This window comes from Periplaneta americana, chromosome 10, assembly GCF_040183065.1.
Source record: "Periplaneta americana isolate PAMFEO1 chromosome 10, P.americana_PAMFEO1_priV1, whole genome shotgun sequence".
NCBI classification, from domain to species: Eukaryota; Metazoa; Arthropoda; class Insecta; order Blattodea; family Blattidae; genus Periplaneta; species Periplaneta americana.
The window spans coordinates 29,230,391-29,243,346 of NC_091126.1; the positions used below are offsets into that span (position 1 = coordinate 29,230,391).

A 12,956-nucleotide genomic window follows, 5' to 3' on the forward strand; every position below is an offset into this window, starting at 1 on the left:
AACAGGACGAAACTTTGAGGAACGATAGGCCACACAGAGAAGGTCATTATTTGTTAAGGAATATATTGACGGACCTGTTCAATAGGGAAACAACTCAAAATTTAAACATTTCAGAAAAATGAATTTTAAAGCTTCGTGTAGCTGTGAAAAATCTAATTAACACACTCTAATGTGAAACTTATGGTATACATGAAATATTATTAACAGAATTCGCAGTAATTTCAACGATCCTTTGATTTCTCACAGCAACATACTTACTTATTTACTTACTGGCTTTTAAGGAACCCGGAGGCTCATTGCCGCCCTCACATAAGCCCGCCATTGGTCCCTATCCTGAGCAAGATTAATCCAGTCTCTACGATCATATCCCACCTCCCTCAAATCCATTTTAATATTATCTTCCCATCTACATCTCGGCCTCCCCAAAGGTCTTTCCCCCCCCCCCCAGCCTCCCAACTAGCACTCTATATACATTTCTGGATTCGCTCATACGTGCTATATGCCCTGCCCACCTCAGATATCTGGATTTAATGTTCCTAATTACGTCAGGTGAAGAACACAATGCGTGCAGTTCTGTGTTGTGTAACTTTCTCTATTCTCCTGTAACTTCATCCCACTTAGCCCCAAATATTTTCCTAAGCACCTTATTCTCAAACACCCTTAACCTATGTTCCTCTCTCAAAGTGAGAGTCCAAGTTTCACAATCATAAAGAAAAACCAGTAATATATTTTTTTTTATAAATACTAACTTTCAGATTTTTTGACAGCAGACTGAATGATAAAAGCTTCTCAACCGAATAATAATAGGTATTTCCCATATTTATTCTGTGTTTAACTTCTTCCCGAGTATAATTTATATGTGTTACTGTTGCTCCCAGGTATTTGAATTTTCTCCGCTTTCCTATAACTTTATCCCTCTCAGCCTCAAATATTTTCCAAAGCAATTTATTCTCGAACACCCTTAACCTCTGTTTCTCTCTCAAAGCGAGAGTCAAAGTTTCATAACCATACAGAACAATGGTTAATATAACTGTTATAAATTCTAAATACCTGAAAGCACAGTATTTAAAATGTCGGGAATATAATTTTGATACTGTCTTTCAAACTTTTAAGATAAACTGCATTTTAAAAATGGATTTTGGAGGTACTTTTATAGAAATATCGAGGTATAATGATTATTAATATTAAAGGATTACCTGTATTATACATTATAATATATAATTCTTCAATTATTGATTTTCTTATTTATCGTTGCAGCCGCCGTAATAGTATATTTACTATTTATACACTAAACAAGATCAAACAATCCAATTGAAATAAATAGAACCATTGATAAAATTCCACTTTATCCATATTCTTTTAATGCAACAAAATAACACATTTGTATTGTAGAGAAAATTTTCCTAATCGCCTAAAGATTGTGTGATCCAAATATCATGTATATAGCATTAATAGATCCGAAGATATGTATATAGGCTTAATTTTTTTTCTGTAATAATGAAGCATGTTACGGGAAATTGAAATCAAAGTTTAGTGTCGTTTAAGAGCTCTGCGTACCAGAACTTTAAATGTAGAGTCGTAATAGTTGACAAGGGCTTAAATGCGCATTAAATTATATGTTAGATAGATAGATAGATAGATAGATAGATAGATAGATAGATAGATAGATAGATAGATAGATAGATAGATAGATAGATAGATTAGATAGATAGATTAGATAGATAGATTAGATAGATAGATAGATAGATAGATAGATAGATAGATAGACAGACAGACAGACAGATAAGATAAGATTAGATAGATAGATAGATATGCAAATCAAGATTTCAGGTATAACTCCCTGTAGATAGATAGATAGATAGATAGATAGATAGATAGATAGATAGATAGATAGATAGACAGGCAGGCAGGCAGGCAGGCAGGCAGGCAGGCAGGCAGGCAGGCAGGCAGGCAGGCAGGCAGGCAGGCAGGCAGGCAGGCAGGCAGGCAGGCAGATAGATAGATAGATAGATAGATAGATAGATAGATAGATAGATAGATAGATAGATAGATAGATAGATAGATAGATAGATAGACAGACAGATAAACAGATAGATAGATAGATAGATAGATAGATAGATAGATAGATAGATAGATAGATAGATAGATAGGTAGGTAGGTAGGTAGGTAGGTAGGTAGGTAGGTAGGTAGGTAGGTAGGTAGATAGATAGATAGATAGATAGATAGATAGATAGATAGATAGATAGATAGATAGATAGATAGATAGATAGATAGACAGACAGACAGACAGACAGACAGACAGACAGACAGACAGACAGACAGACAGACAGACAGACAGACAGACAGATAGATAGATAGATAGATAGATACTCGTGTATTTTTCACATATCGAAGTGTATTTTAAAGCAATAATTTTTTTTTAATTCAATCATTTTCCACCATATCAAAACCACATCTCCCCCTAAACTAACAAGCATTGAAACCAAGATTTCCGTATTGGAAGACTTCATACGACAATAATAGTCTCAAAAACGTGCAGAAGGCGTATAACACACATTTCAATTAAACCGGAGTTTAATAGTCCCTTCGTGAATATTTAACGATGACGTACAAGCAGTTCTATGGTGGGTTCTAATTTCTTCTTTGTCAGAACAAGAATTGGGGCAGAGGGCATTCTTCACTTGTCATTAACGGCCATTTGCACACTTCCGGATCTACCTGCAATATGTTAACTAGGAGTTCAGTCCATTTAATGTCCGAGATAGTGACACACTGGTCATTGTTACGAGGAAAGCGCTGCCCCTACCGCGCAGCCTATTGTGCAACACCAGCCGTCTTTGTCTGACACCCTTCCACCGTAACTGACGGACCACGGAGGCAGAACTCTGTTCGGAAGATGAATGATGGTCGGTCGCACGCGGCCTGGGGAAGGGCGCGGTGGTACATAAACATTATAAACACTCTGTGGACAAGTAGTTCATTATTTCTTGTGGTGCCTGCAACACCTCTTCCGGTGGATACGACACGGTACGTACTGAAGAAAGTAAAATCATTTTATAGTAGCCTATCTCGATGCACAATACAAATCAGTGTGAAAGTACAGTTTCCCTCCTTATTTGTTGGGATATAGTTCTGTTAGTTCGAAACACTTGGAACTCTGCTAGGAGTAGGCTATATATCGATCGTCTGGTTCAAAAGTGCGACAACTCAAAAAAACAAATTTTGAGATATCTTCAGTTGAAAGTTTCAAATAAATCACCTAGAAAGGAACAGATTTCTGGTTCATAACCACGACAATTAGAAATGAGTCAGTATTCGGGACGAGTTTATCACAATCTTCCAGTTCATTATTAATACATTTCGAAATGTAGTAATAATGAATTAATAAAGTCCATAGTTATAATTATTTCTAAAGCAGTTTATTCCGTTTTTTTTTTCTTTTTGGTTGTAAATATGACTTATCTCAATATTGAATCGGAAAGAGCTCCGAAAGGGACTTTCAGTAGTATAAATAACTAAAAAATGGCAATTTTTGAATTGTCGCACTTTTGAACTGGACGATCGATATAGTTGAGGAACAACTAATAAAATTTTATAATCGGGGGTGGTGAGTCATTAAGGGCTAAATGGGCTTAGCCCCACCAGACTTTTTGAGATGAGAGTTTAGAATTTTCTCATTATTTACATTTTAGATAATTAGGTTAATGACACCAAGTTTATATCTGAGTACCATTATCCCGAAATAGTTACTGATTAGACCTCGGATTATAGGTTAAATGCCTACTCTTCTTCCATAGGGATAAGCTAATACTAATTAAATATCTTCACGTTTTATATATGAACATTTGGAAAGGGTTTAATTGTGCCTAAAATGCCTATTTTACCCATTATTACCTATTATAAAGTATTAGAGCCTAAAACTGCCTATTTCTATTTTACTTGGGTTATTTTACGACGCTTTATCAACATCTTAGGTTATTTAGCGTCTGCATGAGATGAAGGTGATAATGCCGGTGAAATGAGTCCGGGGTCCAACACCGAAAGTTACCCAGCATTTGCTCATGTTGGGTTGAGGGAAAACCCCGGAAAAACCTCAACCAGGTAACTTGCCCCGACCGGGAATCGAACCCGGGCCGTCTGGTTTCGCGGCCAGACGCGCTGACCGTTACTCCACAGGTGTGGACTCTATTTTACTAATATACGTTTTTAATTTTTTGTGTAGTAATGAATGAGAAAGCTTTGAATGTTATGGGGTGGCTCTGGTTCAAAGACCTTTTAATACCTATGGTTGTAGGAATGAAAAATTACTGAAAAGTGACTAGTTTTGTTGAACAATTGAGCAGGGAGTAGGAATGTGATGAGTGGGGAGGATGTACTTCTGCCTAAATAAATCAGCATGCCAAATGTGACTAGATTTAAATATGTACCCATTACGTAGTTATCGTTGAAAAGATATTTTTATACTCAAAATGATGTTTAACAATTCAAATCTACAACGCCAAAAATAATCTAAAAATAGGAGCAAAAGGATTATATAAATAATTAGATAAAAAGTAAATGATTACCAAAGGAACGGCAAAGTTTCATAACAGAAAATTTAGAGAAAAATCTTGTTTTGTATTTCAATGGCAATTATAAATAATGTGTTAATTGTAAATTCACGGTCTATGGCGAGTCCTCGGCATCAACCCTTTGATTTGATTACCTGGTTGGGTTTTTCCGAGGTTTTCCCCAACCAAAAGGCAAATGCCAGGTAATCTTTTGGCGAATCCTCGGACCTCACCTCATCTCACTACATCTCGCCAAAATATTGTAAAAAATTGCATAAAATTGTAAAAATTGTAGAAAATTACTAAATTGTAAAACTGTAAAAATATGTAAACATTGTAATTGTAATATTGTAAAATTTTGACTTGTTCCACATCTTAAACCTTCATTGCTCATGTAAGATCTATGGAATAAAATGAATGAATGAATGAATGAATTCGTAAATTAATTAATTCAATTGTAATATTAACATTTCTATACCAGCAGCCACAGAGCAATGAGGCTGATGAATTCATTCTTTTCTCTTGTACGGAGGAGGGACCCGAAAGCTTACACTGCAGCCTGAGGCTTATTGTGCTTACCACTCCCTATTCGTGTGAATGAATAGGTAGCCTAACGGCCGCGCTCTTGTACAAGTACAGCAAGCTGTACCGTGAACTTAACCCGGGCTATTGTATGGATGATGTTATGTGAATTAATGATGGCGAAATGAGTCCGAGGTCCAACGCCTAAAGTTACCCGCAATTCTGCTTCAATTGGTAGAGGGAAAACCCCGGAAAAACCCAATCAGGTAACTTGTCTTAACCAGGATTTGAACCATTAATAATTATCCATGATTTGAGACATAAAAAAAATAAAGTTTCAAACCACAATAATTTTCTGCTGTTTTTGTCACTATATACTGTAATGTTTAATGCTTAGTAATTGATTGCATTTTTATAGTTATTGTAGTTTGAGTGAATAGAAACACTTTAGGCACATAAAATCGTATCGTTAGCTTCCTGAAATTGTATCTTTAGGTGCCTAAAACTGTATTCTCAGAGCCTATTTTGATAATTTTAAAGCCTATTTTATGCGTCTAAAAGTTGAATTTTAGGGCCCTAAAAATCCGAGGTCTAGGCCTATTACTGATTATGCGAAAATGCATATATGGTGTTACAGGTTTCGTGCATTTATCCTGATATAAGGGCTAATTCCGTCGCAATTCTCACAGCGAGTATTGGTAACTGTTTTGAAAGTCAGCGAACCCTTGAGGGAGAGTAAGATTCAAATACACTTTAAAGTATCAAGCTAGGGGCTAGTTTTGACACCCTGCAATAAAAATAACAATGCATACGAAGCTGTAGCGGCGAGTTATGGCGATATTATTGTAAACTCACTTACATTCTTCTAACCTCATATAACATGTTTGTGACCATTTACAGCACATATTTCAAATTCCAGTTTTCAGTTCACTTTTAGCAGTTTGTGGAAAGCATAAATTCTGACTAACGCTTACTTAATGATTAGTGTGCAGTTTTTAAAATATTTATGCTCGACCATGCCGAAATGTAGTAATTATACACCTGGTAGCAGTCCTTTAATGCATGTCATTAAAGTACACCTACTCATTAAAGGTCAGGTCTTTCAGCCAATGACGACTCAGGTTACAACTGTTCAGCCAATGACAGGTCAGCTTTCTACCGTTATAAAACCGCAAGTATCGATTATTCTCGGATATGCAATCGAAAGAGAATTAGCGAAAAGTCACGGAGGCTGGAAATCCAATACTGTCGCAGAAGGTTATGTTCTGTTACTATAATAATTAGCGTTAATTGTAAATAATATTCAAATAAATTCAATTTGTCATCTCGTTTTTCAATGTCTAATTTAATTTCAATGTTATCTCTGTAGGTTCTTATGGCCTAGCAAGGTCAATGTGAACATCTGTTCCTCGGAAAAATCAATACTTTCGCGTCTGCGCACATCTCACAATTCACGACCTAGAACAAGGTCACTTCCGATCTTGTCAGTTACAAATAAAATGTATACATCTGAATACCGGTAATTTCAAGTTAGAAATATGGTCGAGCATAAAAAGTCGTATGAAACTCGCCTATAATGGTAATTAAGAAGCTCGTATGAAAATGATGAAACTCGCTTGCGCTCGTTTCATAAATATCCATACTCGATTCTTAATTACTATCATTATAGGCTCGTTGCATAATGTACTATTATAATATTGGTACGTAGTGAAATTATTAATTTATTATGAATATGGTAGATACTCTTCTGAAATTTCCGTTCTTTTCATTTAGTTTAGAAGAAAAATTGGAAGTAAAAAGACTTGGCGCACACCAACCTAGAGATTTTAATCTTTACCAGAATTACAAGAATCAGAACAGAACATCTGCGTTATCTTGGTTCCTTTATAAATGTGGTGACTTCTCATAGCACTAATTAGAATCAAGCATGCTTAACTGTACTGATAATGCCAATAAAAATGTAATGACTAGGGACCGGATTTGTAGGTTTTGCCTTTTCTTTTTCCTTGCCTCTGAACTTGTAATTTCTTCAATACTTTCCCGAATCATGATCGTAGGAATCGTACTTATTATGTTGAAAAGTAAAAATACAGAAGCAGGGCGCTCCCAGGTTGCAGAAAAAGTACCGGAACGGCGCCCTGGCGTGCCCTGGCACGAATACACAAATACACCCCTACAAATAACCTAAAGTTCGATTTCAAGCCTAGATCATATATGTAACAGATAAGTCATCGCTATGTTAAAATCGTTTGCACTTTGGAGAGAACAACCGCCAGGATCGCCACCCGTCTGCCGTAAACGAATACGAGATGGGAGTACAGTTGCTAATGCAATTCAAATGGGAGTTATGACGTGACTCCTTATGTAACAAGTAGATGGCAGCGTAGTAAACTTGACAAAAGTTGTTAACGTCAAAACCTATAAGGCCGACCTATCTGGGGTATATATATATATATATATATATATATATATATATATATATATATATGAGCTAGGATTTAAAGCATAGAAGTGGATATTTAAGTGTGTGTGTATTTCATAGTGGCAAGATGTGTATTAGGCCTACATATCTTATTTCTTCTGTGTTTTTGCATGGTGGCCATGTTTCACGTTGACCATATAAGCTCAAAGTAGTACTACAAGTGAATGTCTAAATTATAAGGGTCAGGGCAATAAATATCAAGCGATCCCATCCTTCGAGTAGCCTACAGGTTCATCATTATTATATTAAAGTTTCGAAAATGAAACTTACAACCATTACAAGGGAAATCAATTACTTTAAATTCAACAATAAGTTAAGTAGAAATCAAATCAACAGAGCAAAGAGTATCAAAGAACTTGGTGAATTTTTTTTGATTGTAAATTATTGTCTTACGTACGTAGCTTTCATATAGGATAAGCATGCAAATATAATTTTAGGTCTAATAAGATCAGTAACTTGTTCTTTGTATATGCCTGAGTCAATTCTAATATTTCAAAATATGTAGTTTATTGCTTTCGCGTGATAAATATCAAATACAACCACACAGGCGTATAAAAACTCAAATGCAACACCTGCAACAACTTCTACATAGGACAGACAGGCAGATCATTTCAAACACGTTACAAATAACACATCACAGCCATAAAAAATTATTACAAAACGCTTCCACATACGCAGAACACATCACAAATGCCAACCACACCTACGGCAACATAAACACAGACAGGGAAATTCCTACATATTCAACCGAAAAACCAAAAACTAAACACACTAGAACAATACGAAATATACAGGCACACAAAAACACATCTGCATGAAATTCTCAACACACAACTCAATTTCAGAACACACACACTTTTTGACTCCATATTATACTACACAAACACACCCCCACAGGAAACGCAAACAAAAGGCACGAAGATCAGGACCACTCAGTTCTGAAGATAGCCCACAGCAGGCTGAAACTAGTCAACAAGGTACTGTACCTAATATTAAACACGCGAAAGCGATAAACTACATATTCCGAACTGATATAATAATAATAATAATAATAATAATAATAATAATAATAATAATAATAATAATGATTTATTTTAGCTGGCAGAGTTAAGGCCGTAAGGCCTTCTCTTCCACTCAACCAGTAAAAAGTATATATACACATGCATGAACTTACAAAGAATTCAACAATTTGATTTAGATGAGAGTTACATGTATACAAGGATTATTTACGAATTAAACAACAAAATACTGTGAACTATTAATTAAACACTGAAATAAACTGTGTGGCAAAATTAAGCTAAAATACATAGAATGTTAATATATTTCAAATAATATTAGATAATAGAAAAAGATTATTATGAGACAATTTTGAAAATACAGCACTATCAGGATGATGTCTAAAGAAAGAAGTAACAATGTAGTCAGTGATAGTTTAAATCAGTATGATTGGAGTGAAATGCTAATAAGGTTATCTTTTAAGCTGTTTTCAAAGGAGTTTATTGTCTTGCAGCCCCTAATACTTTGTGACAAGGAATTCCATTGACGCGAGGTGGATACTGTAAAAGATGATGAAAAATAAGATGTTCTATGAAGCGTTATATTTAGCGTGCCACAGATAAGTGATCTGGTATTTACGTCGTGGTTAAGAGTATAGATAAGCGAAACGAGACGAAAGGTAATTTGGTGTTGAGGTGTGCAGAATTCGAAAGAGTAAAGACAAAGAGTGTAAAGTTCTGCGTTCTTTAAGTAGTGTTAAAAGTTGTGTAATCAAGATGTATAGTATCAATTCTAATAGGCTACTTTACTTCCCATTACTGAATAGTGAGATTGGAACTCGAATAAAGTCTATAAATTGAAAACGGATGCACCACTACAGATAGAGTGCAGTGTGTGGACTGTAGTTGGTGTATTTACAGTTTATCACGTGTTTCAAATTGTTTCATGTTGCTTTCACTGCTACTACCACGCAACTCAAGAGTACATTTTTTCGAATTGATGCAGACAAAATAAAGTAGTGCATTATGAAGCTCTTCAAATGTGTCGTAATTAATGCTATTCAGAGTACGACTTGAAGCTTGAAATATAAAGTATCGATTTTATATATGGGGCAGTCTATGCAAACTTTGACATAACCACTAACATTTTAAAGTTATCTTTTAGTGGAGAGTAATTACATCTCCTTATTCTCCTTCCGATCGCAATTATCCGGAAGGAACGACAATATCTAAGACTTTACCGCAAAAGTCGAGACAGATAACTACCGGTACACTAAAATGAAAAGCGGCTAAAAACAAAAGCATCGGTGAAATGTTAACAAAAATCTAAAATAAAAGAAAAATAGAATTTCTTGTCTTTTACCCACATATTTATTAGGTTCATTTCTTATAATTTCATATTGCGTTTCCATTTTTACTAATTCTGCTACTATTTATGTCGTAAGTAGAATATTAAAAAGGTTGTGGTGGGTGAACAATCCAATAACTTGGTTAAATTATTATTAATCTGTTTTTTCCTGTGCTGTACAGTAGTGGCAAAAGAAACCAGATCGACTCTTGTAGTTGATTTTAGAGCCTTGTTCACTCCAGAGCCACGATAGACTGGTAACTAAGACTTTCGTGGTTCGAATCCTGCCTGGGAAGGAAACATTTTTGTTCCTTATTCAAATTTATTCCCAATACTTTTCGATTGCAGCGATATTTTACTACTTAATTAACTTGTTATTCCCAGAACATGAATTTTACCAGGTTATTTTCTAATGGCTTTCGAAATGGGCTACGTCAGCAGTCGAAACTACAACAATTTCAATAGATTACTCGCTATCTTGTGAATGCGGGCGTGGCATGCGCAGTGGCTCATTTCGGGGACTTTGATTATTTCGTCGGTCAGGTTTTTTTGCCACTACTGTACATTTTTCTGAAATTACTTAGAACTCGAAATGTTTCACGTAATGTAATTTTTAAACAATTTACTTGAAATTTTCAACTCCGTCTCAAAAACTGGAATTGGCTTTTTTCTATATTTGTAATAATTCTTCCATAATTAAATATTTTGACTTTTAAATATTTTAAAATTTCAAAATATGAAATACAGAATAAAATGCTTCTTTCCCAAATGTATTAGTAAATATTATTGAAAATATTCACACCAGTTTTAACATATTGGTATCCTAAATAAAGTATAAAAAAGTTCAGTCTGATATCTTTGACCATTCATCGCATGGAGCGTGTTGAGTACATATTATACGAGTATGATTATGATTGGCAATTTAATAGTAATATGCGTTACAAGAGCGGTATGTTGACGTTTTCATGTTCTCGGAAATTAAAAGAGCTTTTTCAATCTTTTCCTCGAACATGAAAACAAACATACCGCTCGTGTATCGTACATTATTTTGTGCGAAGATCGTTTATTACATACCTGAAAGAGGAATTTCTATTTAGTTGCAATGAAATCTCCATCTTGGTTTCTGTTTAATGACGGCAACTTTGGAATACCAAAATATCTATCTTCAACATGGTTGCTATAAAATGTTTTCTGTGTTTACTATAGTCCAGCTGGCCGTGATATACGTCTGTCTTTTTTTCCCCCCAGTCTATAAATGCGAACTTAAAACAAACGGTAAGGTTATGTAATGATTTATTTTTCATTTTAATATTTTAACAATATTATTTATATAACATTGTTGATTTTTTCACGGCTTCTTTAATGTTACTTGCATCAGGAATGCAATAACTTTTGTGGAGTAGTAGAGTTTACTTAATTTTTGCAAATATTTAAAAACAATAATTAACAGTGCAATTTAGGTGAAATTGCAGTGGTAAGTTTCCAATTTATAATTATTACTATGTTAAACGTCTCTAAAAATAATATGTTAAAAGCCTAAAGCAGTAAAATGAATGTGGCGCTTAAGCGGTAAGAAGAGGGAAATTGTTATGTGTGTTACGTTGGGAATACTGAATGTGATATTTCACACTTACCGCGTATTGGTATTGTGCGGAAAGCAAGCAAATACGCACGATCTCGCACAAAATTATTTTTTTTAAGTGTTTAAGATAAAGCTTAAACATTTTGCATGGATCATTTACATTTGCTGCTTTGACTTCGCTTGGCTTACTTTTACGTAATCTGGATCGGAGACTGGTCTGTACACTTAAAGCCTTCGTTTTTCTGAACCAACGCGACCCATGCGAGGTGCGAGGGAGCCTCGCACACATCCTGAGTACACGAGATATCTTGGTTTCTATAGCTACGAAGTACGCAGACCTTTCACCTCGCGGCTATAGAAACCACTCACTATCTCTCGTGTAGTCCGGGTTTGTGCGAGGAGGGCCTCGCACCTCGCATGCGTCGCGTCGGTTCAGAGAAACCAAGGCACTGTTTGGCCCACTGTGAGTCCTTATAAGCTATGATTGTCTAAGTCCAACAGGTGGTCTGGTTGGCATTCGTGAATTTAACAGGTGGGCCATCCTGCTTCAGCCTCTGATAGAGCCATGTCCCGTCCGCATGCGATAACCTGATGAGCCCCAGGGGCCAGGAGCCCCAAGCCTTTCGTATATCAACGTCGGAAATCCGTACTACCCATGACTTCATCCCAGCCTACTTTTACTGTTGCGAATAATAAATCAAATGAGGGAGAGGTGGAAAGTGTTGGCAAAATGATAGAGAGACCGGGAGTACCCCGAGAAAAACCCTCTGCAACGTCTGCTTTGTCCACCACAAATTACATCACGACCTAGCCGGGGATCGAATCAGGTCGCCTGGATGGAAGGCCAGCCCGCTAGCACTGTAGCCACAGACGCGGCACATTTGCTGCTTATGGTCTGGCTAAAAATTTCAGGTTGATTGAACAAAACAGTCAATTTTAGAATTTTCACTCTTTCCTTTGCCTAAAGAATAGCACACAAGTATTGTAAAACATTTTAAACTGTTCATAGTACGTAAAAGTTTCAAGTAAATGTTGTTTAGTCAACTGTAAAAAGACAGGACTGAACCTCACAAGTGATACAAACAAGACATCACTTGTGAGACAACTAGATCAGGAGATAATGGGGTAGGGTGGCCAGTCCCTTTCCGCCTCCATTGCAAACATCGCCGATTAGCTACATGTGCACTAATCAGACGTCAGATGCATACAAACGATTATAGTTGTTCCTCTGACACATATCGTCAAGTGAGATGTACTGCCTGAGAATAGATGTGCATATCAGCCAGAATCACAATCAGAAACACAAGTAAATGAAGCAGATTAATATAAACCTCTAGAATAAAACACTTATGCATTTTGACGATGCCAAAGGATGAATTCTAAGCCGCCACCACCTTGGAATACGCCAAGGCTAAAAGGTGTTTGGTGTGAAGGCTTTGGAATTCTCGGACTTGTCGAGACGGTAGGCTGAAGAATG

At 35.9% G+C, this 12,956-nt stretch overlaps 1 protein-coding gene across 1 annotated transcript in view; it reads left to right on the forward strand.

The window, feature by feature from the left end:
• Nucleotides 1-2,898: 2,898 nt before the first annotated feature.
• The window catches only part of LOC138707526 (neurotrophin 1-like), a 37,690-nt gene continuing 27,632 nt past the window's right edge, over nucleotides 2,899-12,956 (forward strand). Inside the window, exon 1 of the mRNA XM_069837057.1 lies at nucleotides 2,899-3,027. The gene's annotated coding sequence lies outside the window, so the exon portion shown is untranslated. The remainder of the gene's footprint in view (nucleotides 3,028-12,956) is intronic.